The sequence below is a fragment of the Crocodylus porosus genome, unplaced genomic scaffold, assembly GCF_001723895.1.
Source record: "Crocodylus porosus isolate Cpor-Errol unplaced genomic scaffold, CroPor_comp1, whole genome shotgun sequence".
NCBI lineage: Eukaryota > Metazoa > Chordata > Crocodylia > Crocodylidae > Crocodylus > Crocodylus porosus.
The window spans coordinates 92,247,555-92,260,815 of NW_017728906.1; the positions used below are offsets into that span (position 1 = coordinate 92,247,555).

A 13,261-nucleotide genomic window follows, 5' to 3' on the forward strand; every position below is an offset into this window, starting at 1 on the left:
ATTGGGTGAGGTATCAGACAAAGATGTTACAAATGTCCTGTCTTTTGTAACTTGTGCCTGTGGAGCTCCAGCTGGTTGCTATTTTCAGAATGGGAGGGGGGAAAAGGGAGCAGAGGGTGGTCAGTCTGGGAATTTTTCAGCCTCCACCTCCTCCTCGAAGGGTGGGGCAAGTGTTTTGCAGCCCCCTGTTCCCACTCTTCAGCACCAGCTGGGGAGCCCCAAGACCAAGCACTCTCTGCTGCCTTTCCCCCCTCCCATTCTGAAAACAGCAAGCCCTGGCAAAGAGCCAGTCCATTGCTCTGGGAATCTGGCTCCAGGCTCCCAGCCTGCAGCTAGATTCCCCTCCCCGCTAGAACCAACAGTGAACTTCTGTTTGGTTTGGGGCTGGAACTCAGAATGCTTCGAAAAGGCATTCTGAGTTACAGCTGGGAGCTGGACTTCTTTCCGCTTCCTTAATGTGCAATACTATGCATGTAAGGACTTGCCTGTTCTTTAATTGTGAGAAATACATACTGAGGAGGAATAACAAAAACTAAACAATAGCGTGCAAAAATTAGACTGGGGGGGTGGGGGGAATGCATTCCTTAGTTCCTAGCTAAGGTTCATGTACATGCAGACTTGTATGCAAACCATATAACATTTTCTGCATTTGCAATCTTCAATATAAGATCAAAATGAGGAAGAAATCTAACTTATCCAAATGTTAGTTCTGCACTGGTCTTTTTAAATGGATGTTCTATTTACAGGGCAATTTTGAAATGTCCTGGGTTCCTCTTTGTAGGGACTAAACACACTCAGTTCTCATTGACTTAGGTTTTTTCTCTCATTTTTCAGTTTGGACCTGATATTATTGAGCAGAGCTGAACTTAACACACAAACCTTTGAATTGCCACAAGATTGGTGCTTGTGTGGTGGGAACTGAGTCATTCCACATTTTCCTCCTGTTAGAGGGTCAGTGAAATTCCTGTCCCCCTCTTCCTCCAGTTTCTGTGCTAGAAGGAGAGATCAGTTAGGTCCAAGAGTTGTCAGCAGCTGTCTGAGCAGTTTGTGCTTAAGGCTCAGTTATGAAATGCTTTTTCAAGAAATGAAAGATTTTCCTCCTGAAGTACAGAACATGTCTTTTGTAGGGAATAATATTCAAGATAAAAGTGCTTTGTTTCCTACTTGTCTTTAGTGTGTGACTTGTACATGTACTTTGAAAAAAGGCTGAACATTTTTTTTAACTTCGGAAGTTCCCTCTATCTATGTTATCCAGGTATATTCACAAATTAAGTTCTAGTTCTTATTGACAGCTGAGATGATCTAGAATACCATTTTTTAAAATGAAATCTTCATAATTTTACAAGGAGGATGCAAGTTTTACCACCTGAAACCTGAGACCCTGCTCCTGCCTTTGCTCAAGGTAATTTGTATTATCACAAAGCCCAGAAATACCTCGCCACATAAGACATTCCTGCCCAGAAGAGAATTCCATCCTTTTACTCTTCTGTGAAATATGAAACATCATAACCAGAAGGAAATATGACTCTACATCCTGCTTGCCACCAAGCAACTTTGAGGTAAACAGACTATTCCAACTTTTCTCTGAGCCTACTCTGCATATAAAGTGAACTGTTCTAAAAAAGGAGATTTTACCACACCTTCAACTCTCCTATGAAATATGAGCTTCCATTTCTACCATCTTTTATGGCTGAAGAAGGGTGCCTGTGCCCAAAAGTTTGCAAATACAGACTTTTTTTTGCAAAAATCTAGTTGGTTTAATAAAAGATATCACCTCTGCCATGAGTCCTGATTGCTTTTGCCTCTAGATCAACATGGCTACCATCTGGATACCTAGAATACCAGTACAATTTCTGGCCCTAATTCTGCAAGGTACTTAAGCAAGTGCCTTGCTTTAAACACATGGATAGTTTTACTGAAGTCAGTTGGACTAATCCCAGGAGTAAAGTACCTCATATGAACATGTTTGCAGGATCAGACTCTAGCTACCTAAGAAAGCTGTCTTTCCTTGGAAGAACATTTGGAGACACTGGGAGAAGCTAGTTTTTTGAGAGCTCAAACTGTCCATTAATGAATCAAAATTAAGATGTTGGTTCTCCCATCTAAAACTAAACAACCTCCTCAGTACCTAAAGAGTCTATCTGTGATCAGTGAGATACAAATATTTAAAGCTACAGGTGTGACAGGGATTTATTTTCTCTGTATAGGTCAGTGACCTGGCAGTTTCCATCTAGCCTTTAGCTCTATGCAGTATTGCCATGCACTTCCTTCATACATGGGCACTTGCAGAAGATTTCATCAGAAATCGACTCCCAGCTGAAAATAGTAGTTTGTTTCCTACTTACTGTTTGAGAAATAGGAGGCAAGGAAAATGCGCTATCAGGAATAAAAGGTATAACTTTGTCTATATGTTTAAAAAACTTTTAAAACCACCTTTTGTAAAATCTAAGCTCATATCAATCTCAGCACTAAGAAGACTGTTTTGAATAGTTTTTCATGGTGTTGTTCTGTAGTATTTAAGGTTTTGTCTACCTTTGGAATTAGCTCCCATTCAAGCTCCCACCATACTAAGGGCACAAGCATCCACATGTTAAAATGTGTTTGCTCATGCTAAATGTCCTCTGAGCATCTCAGAGTTATGCCACTTCAGGCAAGGTTTAACTCTGGGCTGTGTTACCTAGTTTGTGGCAGGGTAACTTAATTCTGCTCCATGCATAAGTGGATTAATGCATGGACCAACATGGCCCAGACCCAGGGGCCACTCCCAATCAAGGGCTCCTGGATTTCCCTCTCTCCCCACTGCCATGCTTGGGATTCCTTGGAAACATAGGTTTCCCCTTGCAGATGGGCAGTAAGGGGTGCTGCTTGGGGTGTGGCCAGGCAGGCAGTGCTCTGTAGGTAAGTCTAATGGGGGGGGCACAGATTGAAGCCCCCATGGTGAGGAAGGGAGTGGGGCAGGGGCTGGGGGACCTGAGGCCAGGGCAGGGAGCAAGATGGAGCCATGGGCAGCTTGTCCAGCAGGCACAGGGTGGGATGAAAAGCATCCTCAGAGGCATCGGGGGAGTGGGGGGGAAGGAGAGAGGTCCCGTGAAGGGAAAGTAAGTAAGTGTGTATATGTGTTTATGTCTGTCTGTATGTCCATGTGTATGACAGGGAGTGAAAGTGCTCCCAGGGCAAAGGCAGCACAGTGGAGAGCCCTGAGCCTGCAGCGGGCAGCCCACACTTGCCCTCACCCCATTAGGCTCTGCTCTGGCCATGGTGGGGGAGAGTGGGTGGGGAGCAGGGAGGAGAGGTGGGCATGTGCCCTTGCCACACCCAGCTCAGCCAGGTCCACTCAGCCTCCCCCGCGGGTATGGAGACCCACCCTGCCAGGAAGGAAAGGGGCCCATGCCCCTGCTGGAGTCCAGCTCCTGTGGTGGTGAGGGGTTTTCCAATTTTGTTTTTCCAGGGCCCCAGTAAACCTTAATCTGCCTCTGGATAAAATTATCACTTTGCAGTCTTTCAACAGCCCAGAAGACACTGCTCCCAGCCTCCTTCTCCTCCTCTGCAAGCAGGGATGGAGTTTAGGTGTCCTGGCTCCTAGCTCCACCCCTGCTCACCAAGGCTAGGGACAGAAGTTACACATGAACTGGTTTAAGTAATCAGAATTAGTTTAAACCTGTAACAGAACAGAAGCTCAGTGCACATAATCCTGTTTCCAAATGGCTGAAAATGGTTTAAAATAAATCTGGTTAAATGTAATATCAGACTTAACTGATTTGGGTCAAACCAGTTTATGGAATTCCTGTCCCAGACCCCTTCGTGGTTCAAGTTAAATCATAGTCTCCCAGAATCCCAGCATGCTTTGCAGCCCTGGGCTAGGCTGGGCTGTCTGCCCCAGAGAGCTGGACTGGCCCTGGCCCTCTGCTCCCTAGCTGGAGCAGTGAAGGCTAGCTGACAAAGATGCGGGGGAGAGAGCCCAGCTGGAGGATGCAGCCCAGTCTACAGGGGGAGGGGAGACTGGCAATCCCCAGCTGGGGCCTAGGTCCTGGGGCCTGGGACCAAGGAGATAGGTTAAACACCCCTTCCCCTGCTCAAACTTACTGCTGGCTGCAGCTGTGGACTACAAATCTCAGAGGCACCTAGAAGCAGGAAAAGGAAGTGATGAGCAACCCTGCAGAGTCCTGCTGCTGTTATCCTGGACTGAAAATCCCAGAGACCTCAAAAGTAGCAGGAAAAGGAAGTGAACACACAGCCAGAGAGCTGTGCTCTAGCTCCCCCTGGCTTCCGGCTTGAGCCACTGCAGGCATCTGGCTGCATTTCTTGAATCCAAGGTAAATGTTTGTTCACTTCTGTTTTAATTTAATCTGTGCATTTTAGACTAACCTGCAAAAACTGAATTGATTCAGCTTCAGGCTTTTTGACTGTCTGTACCTAGCCCAAACCTCTAGGCTAGGGACAGACATTACTCATAAACTGGTTTAAGTGATCCAAAACTGGTTTAAACCTATAACAGAACAGATGTTCAGTGCATATAAACTAGTTTGAAAATGGCTGAAACTGATTTGAGATAAACCTGGTTGAATGTAGTATCAGACTTAACTGATTTGGGTCAAACCAGTTTATGCAATGTTTGTCCCAGACCCCTTCCTGGCTTAAATTAAACCAGACTACCCCAGCACCCTGGCATGCTTTTTGGGCTCTCTACTCCACAGCAGGGCTGGCCTCTCTCCTCTGCTCCCTGGCTGGAGCTTGGGAGAGACTGCTGGAATCTTCCTGGCTTCCCCAACTCCCCTCACTATTCCCTGCTAAGCAGGGATTCCCCTCTGCCTTACCCAGACACCTCTCTGCAGTAGGTAGCAGACCACACACTGGCTACAGTCCATGCTGTGGGAGACCTGTTTCTGCCTTGTAAAAGCTGTTTAAGAAGAACTTGAACTTTATTTTCTGATGGGGTGATAAACATTGAATTTGGGGTGATAAAACACTGTATTATCAACTGTCTGCTGGGCTACATGAGGAAGGCAGGGAGAGGGGGAAACCCCTCCCTAATCAGAGCATCCTGCGAGGGCCTGGTCATGCCCCCCTCAGCTCACCACTGTAGAAGGGAAGGGAGTGCTGCTGTAGTGCCCCTCGGCTTCTAGCCTGAGCCACTGCAGGCTGCATTCCTGCATTTCTGAGATGTCTTAATGGTTATAAGCTGGTTTAACCTAGCCAGGTTAGACTAACCTGCAAAGATTTAATCAATTCAGGCTTTTTGAATGTCTGTCCCTAGCTCTAGTGTCAAGTCAGAGCTGTGCAGGCAAGAAGCAGTATTAATCCTTAACATGCAACTGCATACAGTAGGTTCTAACTTTAACACCTCTTAACATTCCACATATTTAGTATGGCCTAAGTGTAACTTGTAACTTCACCCTACCTTGTATGAAACCCAGTTAAGCTTTTACCAGTGCCAGTCTCAGTTTTTCTGTACAGAAATGGTGTTTTGTATTGGTTTGGCTACACTAGTCCCAGAATGGGGGCAAATTGCCAACATAGTGAAGCCTAAGTTGCTGGATAAAAAGGAATAACTACCAAACAGCAGCAATGAAGAGAAAGTTTACAGAGACCTGAAGTGTAGCCAGATATGACTTCATGCAAAAATAGAGCACTGTGGAGCTGCTAAGGCTTGCGGCTAAAAGAAAACCTAACAAAGAGATGCTGTTCTGTGCTTGTGTGGGTGTGTGTACAATGTCACATATGTGTATGCTGAGAAATGGGCTGAGGCTAATATTCATTTCAAGAACACTGAAGGGATGCCTGAAGCACTGTGCAATCATGAAGCAATAAACTGCAATAGGTTGTACATTCTTTGCCTATTGGTACATGCCTTTGGCCTTTTGTCACCCAAGCAGCATGGGAAACGGGGCTACTATCATATGCCTTCTTTTGAAACAATCATTAGCATTGTTTGTGGGGCTTCCACATCACCTTTTTATTATACAAATGTAATTGTTTAGAAAGACAAATTGTACACAAGAAAGTTAGGATTTTTTAATTAAAATTATTTTTATTTGATCCTTGGACCCCTTGGTCATTGGTGTTCCCTCTACATTGTATTCCATGAAGCTGGATGACCTTTCAGAATCAGTTTGTGCTCTAGCATTGCCTTTCAACTCTTGCTGCCTGTATTGAAAAATAAATGAGAAATGTCAGGGGCAGAGATTACGTTTCCCTGAATATAAATATTAGACTGTTCACTCAGCCCTACTGGGCACCTTGAAGTCAGCTGCATGAGGGCTTCAGATATGGATATGGCACTAATGATGGAGCACCTAAAGTTCTGTTGTAATTTTACACACTACAGTAAGTATTCTGCTGTCCTGAGCACTCCTGGCAGTCTTAAAAATACACCGTTAAACAAACTGATCTATCACCATCCCTATATCAAATGCAATAATCCAGCAAGAGCATAAATTTAACAACAACTATTAATCTTCCCAGCAAAATCTCCACTGGAGTTCTACCTCATGTCTCTCTGTGGCTGCAGGAAAAATGGGTCTTGTAGGGCTTCCTGCAGATGTGTTAGACCTACAGAAGAAGTAAATTCCAAAAATCTGGGTCCTCAGGAGAGCACTCTGGCAATCGCATGCTTTCTTACATTGCTGAGTAGATGTGGCAGTGTGTGAGAGACCATTTAGGACTTCAGTAGGTCAAACCAATAGAAGTCAATGGGCAGCCAGCCCAGAGAGTGGAGCTGGGGTTTCATGTGAAAAGAATCTCTCCCAGGCAAATGGACTGCTGAAACATACATCAGGAAGTTAGCCACATACATCTAAAGAGTTTTGAAATATAATTAGTTTCTGTCATTCCTGAACCAATGTTTTTATCATAGTTTTTTTTTTTTTAAGGACAATGTCCTTAAAAAGGGGAGGGGGGGGGGATACAGTTATACCAATAAAACCATTATGAGTGAATTCCTAACCTGTTATTTAATATTTAGGTGCTGCTATATTTGCTGTCATATTAGTTTTAAAATACGTATCTCTCCTTCCGGTTAGGCACAAGAGAGTAAACTAATTATTCAGTCTAATGCTTTGCGCATACAGTTTGTGTCTGCTTGTTTAATTTTTTTATGATAGATTTGATAAGAAGAATGTAAGTTCTGTCACATACAAATAACATTTTTTCAGTGGGTGTGTGACGAACTGCAGCATATTTTGTTCCATGACATTTGTGCTTATTTGACAAGAGACCAAACTTCTGTCTTTGGAACTAAGTTGAGATATCATAGCTATTTCAAGCAGGTGGCAGATGATATTCATGCTTCTAACACATTCCAGGTGCAAATTATGTGCTTTCCAGGCTGTTTACTTAGAGTTATTTAAATATACACATTATATAGTAGATATAAACTGTGGTACCAGCAGCCATAAAATAAGATTGCATAATTGGCATAGATTAGTAGTTACGAGTGATAATATGTAATTCAATCCTTAGGAATTAGTGTTGTATAAAATTGTGTTTTTCATTCAGTTTTGGCTTTTAATCTTGATGATCAGAGAAATTGCTGATATTCAAAAAAAACCTCCAAATAACCATCTGGCTAATTGTGCTTCCTGGTATAATAGTATCTTTGCACATGTGCTATGTTGGGAAATAGTTTCATGGCACAAGAGGGTCTGGAAAATAAGCATTTATTTAATCTGATTTAAAAAACTGCATGCTAAAACTGTAGAGCCAGATCTTGCTGTGCCTGTTTCTGTTGAGTAGCACCTTATTCAAGGAGTTGTTCCACAGACTTCAGTGACATAACTTCCAGAGTAAGATATTTTTCAGTCTGAGTTAAGGATGAGAGAATCTGGCTGGAAAAGCCTGGATTTGCTGCATTTTTTCTGGGCTAGATTATGTACCCCTTACTCTTATTAGTGAGTGGTTAGGCACTTGTATGAGCAATCCTGGTGATTTCAATGGTACTTATTCACTGGGGAAAATAAGGGACTCATAATTTGACCCCCTGACATTGACTTCAAAGCGATTTTTGACCAAGCCAAGATTGTAGGGCCTGGCACATAGGAAATATGTGACTTCATGAAAAATCTATAAAAGGTTTATTGTCACATGTGAGCTGGTTGTGTTACTCACACCAGTGGTTATGGATGAGTTATGCAGGCCTTCATAATTAAGGGCAATATAAATTTTATAGCATCTGTCATATATTTTGTGAGGCAGTGGAGGTTTTGTTTTATAGATGTTTCTAGGTACATGCTTAGTAGGAGCCTTTAAGCTCCTGCCATCCTGTTTGGGTAATTTTCTCTGTGGATCTCCACTGTGTTGGGGTCTTCCCTCTTCCTGTGGTTGTTTATGTGGGAGGAGATTACATAGGCTGAGTTCCCTGCCAGCTTTAGATGTTCTGACAGTTAAATGAAAGCAGTTTGAAGGTTTGTGTTAGGAAGGTGGAGTGAGGGTAGAGGTTTATGATCTCAAACTATTTCCATCTGAGAATGAGTAGGCAGACTGCAGCTGAATTAAAGACATGCAGGCAACTGGAGTATGAAGGCCATTTAGATCACAGCTAAAGATATATGTTTGTTTGTGAAGTACAGTCATTCACGAGACTATTGTTGTTGTGCCCAGCACATGTGCCTGTATCTCCCAAGCTTGCAACTGCACTGTAGCCTTGTTTCTTGTCATACTTTTCTAATCCATCTGTGTAATTTGGTTTGTTTATACCAGTGGTTCTCAACGTTTCTGGACTCAAGGCAACCCTCACTGGACTTGTGGCACCCCTCCATAACTTGTGAATTGAGCTGCTTCCACGTTTAAAAACTAATTAATATATTATAGTGTTTACCTCCTCCAAAGGGGCTAGGAAGTGGGGGTGAGAAATAATTCAGGCAGGAACAAGCCTGAGTCTGCATTTATTGGTTGAGCTTATCTGTTTATTTCCTCATACCTCAACACTTTTCAAAGGATCTGGTGGCACCCCAGGTGTCCCGACACCCTTATTGAGACTCATGGTATATATCTTTCCATAGTTGTCATCTCATTGACAACTGGCATTCTCTCCAGGTCTCTAACCAAATCTGTCATTCCTATTTTTTTCTCTACATATATTTATTATCACCAAAATCTAACCTTTCCTCATTGTCAGTATTGCTAATCATCATGTCCATGTCTTGGTCACTTCTACCTTGATTACTATAAACTCTTCCATTTTGACCTTTCCTTTTCTTACCTTTCTCCCTAAAATCGATTAAAAATGCAACTGCTTAAGAAGTCTTCTTTTGCTAATGCTCTAACCAGGATAGCCATATTTGCTACTCCTTTGCTCATTTCTGACATCATCATCAAGCTCTTAATCTTCAATGCCTTACATAATCTCATCCATCTTTAATTTCTTTGATAAATATACCCATCATGGGCTCCTTATGCTTCTGCTAGTGCTGTTCCTCACTGCTCTACTTTAATTTGCCACAAATACTTAATATTTTCAGCATTTACTGTCCTTGTGATGATGACTGTCGCAGGGTACTAGGGTGCCCGCTCCTCTTAGAGCAAAGATTGCCCTGGGAGAGAGCATAAAGCCAGCCTCAGAGAGGGAGTTTTACTCTTCTAAAGGGGCAAAGCATGACATGAGTTCTGCATTACGTTACTGCCCAGGGACTCATGGTGGTTGGCTGTGGTTGGTGTGCTGTGTGATAACACCGGTGGTTTGGCTGAGGCTATTTGGGGAAGGAGGAGGCCTCAATGGGGGCCTGCTGCTGCATGGGGACCCCAGTGCCAGAGAGGGTGCAGCATTTGGGGGCACAGAGCCCAGCACCAGAAAGGGCGCAGAGACAGGGCTGCGGAGAGCCTGGTGAGGACAAAGGGCCAAATTAATATGAGGCCCAGGCAAGACAACGCTACTATCATTCGCGAGGCTTGGGGCATGGTAAAGGGGTGGTTGGAGCCACTCATATGGGACATATGGCTGAGAGACTCGGGAACCATCCACAGTGAAGTGGGATGTCAAGGGGTTTCGAAACAATAGGGTTAATAGGATCTAGCCCGACCGTGTCCAAAACTAAAGTTAGGGCAGCCTCCCTATATTCATCATACCAACAAGATGTGGTGGGTGAGAACAAGGGTGCTTGTAAGGCAAGACTGGCATGGTTAAGGACCTGGGGGTAACACAGCCACTCCTGGGTACCCCACCCTGCTACAATGACGTTGTTGCTATTAACTGTAGTCATATATATATATATATATATATATATATATTTATTGTATTCCTTGGATTACAAATTATTTGGGTAGAAAACAAACTTGCCTATTTTTTGACATTATCTTGCACAACACCATGTCATTATTTTTTGTAAGTTGTCCAGATTCTACCGTGTGGTCTTATTAGAGCACTAACCTACAGTGTTACACAAGTGAGATAGATGAACAAGGATTTCAGTATCTTGTTTCTAGCAGTGTCTAGTGTAGAACATTTTAGAACCTACTTACTAGAGCAGGACTATATTTTTACCATGTTATATTGCTGCAGCTGTGGCTAGCTGAATTGCCCAACCTGAAATCATAGATTTCATAGACATTAGGGCTGGAAGGGACCTCAGGAGATCATCGAGTCCAGCCCCCTGCCCAAATCCTTTCCATTAAAAATAAAATTGAGGGATCCACTAATGCAGGGGTCTTTCTGAGCTGGGAAGATGGGGGCTGCCTGCTTTCACATTCCTCCCCACTCCCTTCTTGGTCTAAAGTAAGCAAAGTAAATGAAACTTTTTAGACATGCTCCAAAGTCTGTACATTTCCGTAGGCGTTCAGAGCAGGGGTGCCAAACATATAGCCCACGGGCTGGATCTGGTCCACAAGGCTGGGCCATCTGACTCTCAGACTTTTGCCCCAACTCTGGCTGCAATAGGAGGATTTTCCCACAGTGGCATCCAAGTCACCTGGGTGACAGCTGCAGTACTGGAGTCCCAGCTCCACAATGGGAAGAAGTCCAGCACCACAGCCTAGTCCCATGGTGGCAGTCAAATGGCAACAATGCCAGGCTTTTTCCCACAGGGCTGCTGGGGTTCCAGCACTGTAGCTGTCACCTGGGTAATTGGCTGCAGCTGTAGGAAGAAGCTATGGTACTGCTAGGGCTCCAGTATTGTAGCTCTTGCCTGGGTGCTGGGTACTGCTGCTGGGGCTCTAGTGCTGTAGCTCTGGCTTGTCTGCAAGGGACCCCAGTGAGAGCAGTAGCACTGGAGTCCCAAGTGCATTGCAGGAAGCAGTGCCATAGGCACTGGCAATGTGTAGGAGGTGCATGTTCACACCCTGAGATTGGCTGCCTGCAGGTGGTTGCCACCTACCACTTTCACCCCCTCTTGCCACCAACACCACTGCAGCCACCTGTGGGAGCTCCCCACTTGCTGCTGCCATGCCCCTACTGCTGAAACTGCTGCCACCGCCTGTGGGCAGTCGCCATGCCCCTAGCAACAAGGTTTGGGACCCAGGGCAAAGTCCACAGTGGCAGCCTGCCCTCGCCCTTGCCTTGTGCACAGATCCAGGGGGCACATGCCCCCCGCCATGCTTACCCAAGAGTGCATGGTGCAGCGGGAGCTGCTTTTCCCCCATTTCTGAGCCCCCCCAAATGAGCCACTTGCAGCTCCATGCCATGTCCTGCTCTGACTGGAGAGTTCCTTTTGACACTCCTTTGCTTTGGTGCCTGGGGCAGTGGTTCTGCCCCTCCCCCCCCCTTGCTATGGCACTGGTAGGAAGAAGTCCAGCACCATGGCTTGTTGCCCCTGTGGCAGCCAAGCACCTTGGATGCCATGCCTTTCCCCCTAGCTCCTAGAATGGTCAGGCACCATGTGTGCTGGCTCTGGCATGGTGGGGGTCCATGGGCTCCATTCAGCCCATGCAGCTAACCTTACACCATTCATTCAGTCCATGGACTGATCCCACACCACACATCCAGCTTGCAGAGCCAGGCAAGTTTGACAGCCCTGCTTTAGAGAGAAGGTGGGCTGAAGTAACTGAGCCTGCAGTGTAGGGATCTGGTTTCTTTTGTTGGCTTTATATCTATTAGTGGGACCATGCAATTCATTTTGATAGTACTGTGAAAATTAATAATGCAACTAGTTCTAAATCCAGCAATGGGAACCTTAATGAATAATCCCACCTACTATATGTGAAAACAATTGTGTGCAGCTAAGCATAACAATTAGATATGGCAACTGAGGTCTCTCTTTTCACTCCTGCAGCTGATAATTTTATGTCCTGAAGCATATGGCTGGATTACCCCCATCATCTTAGTTTGCAAATTGCTATAAATGCTATTAGTGCTCATAAAATGATCCAACTCTTTTGAAAACCTAGCCACAGTATTTGATTTCAATTATCAGTGCAGACACTGAATTCCAATTAAAGTGTATCATTTTCTCCTATCTTTTCTAAATGTATTGCTCCTCAGTATCACTGAAAATATCCCCTTAATTTTCATATTATTGGTCAAAGCAAAAATAAGGGACTGATCCATTTCTACCAGATTTTCATCATTTCAACAACATCTCATCTATAACAATCTATCTATGTTGCCCTTCAAAAGATCTTTTCAGTTGGTGCTCTGTCTGTTATTAAGACTAGACAACAGAAATTGGACACAACAATGGCATGGTGTTATTTAAGATAAGGCCATTATAATTTGGGAGATTCATTTTATATCTATTTTGAGGAAACCCAGTACCCTTACTGTGGGTTTATAACACCACCACCAGCCAACAGTTGTTATTTTTGTAGACCTCCCTTCTCTAACAAATTACCAGTGCTTTGCCATGATAAGCTATGATTCCAGAAGTTCTGATCCTGCAAAACATTCACACATTTACGTAATGTTACACAGGTGAAGTCATAGTGAAAAATTAAACATGCTTAATGTTAAATAATCTTCTGAATCGATCTTTGGGCTTGAAGAGCTGTAGAGTCACAATGGCAGCAAATTAAGTTGTAGAGAGCTGCAATGTGCCATTCTGTTGCACTTTTGTATCCTGCTATGTTGTTGTCATAACTTAATACAACCTTGCCTTGAAGCAATGTTACAAAACAAACATTGCAAAGCTATGTCAATAACACTTAAGCTAGTTTTTTAGATCTAGGTGCCCAATGTTACACTCTTAAATCTATATTTAGGTCCTAGCTTTGTTTTTTTACTTTTACAATACCTCAATCTTGTGCAAAGCATTTTACAGATATCTAGTTAACCTTCACAGTCCACCTGTAACATGGATACATATTATCATCTCCCTTTTACAGAAGAGGAAAGACAGGT

The 13,261-nt window shown here is 43.9% G+C and overlaps 1 long non-coding RNA gene across 1 annotated transcript; it reads left to right on the forward strand.

The window, feature by feature from the left end:
* The first annotated feature begins 4,716 nt into the window (after positions 1–4,716).
* LOC109306063 lies at positions 4,717–13,261 on the forward strand. The gene is made up of 3 exons (XR_002099833.1): positions 4,717–4,879; positions 10,711–10,714; positions 13,251–13,261. It is a non-coding gene; the product is annotated as an uncharacterized LOC109306063 (long non-coding RNA).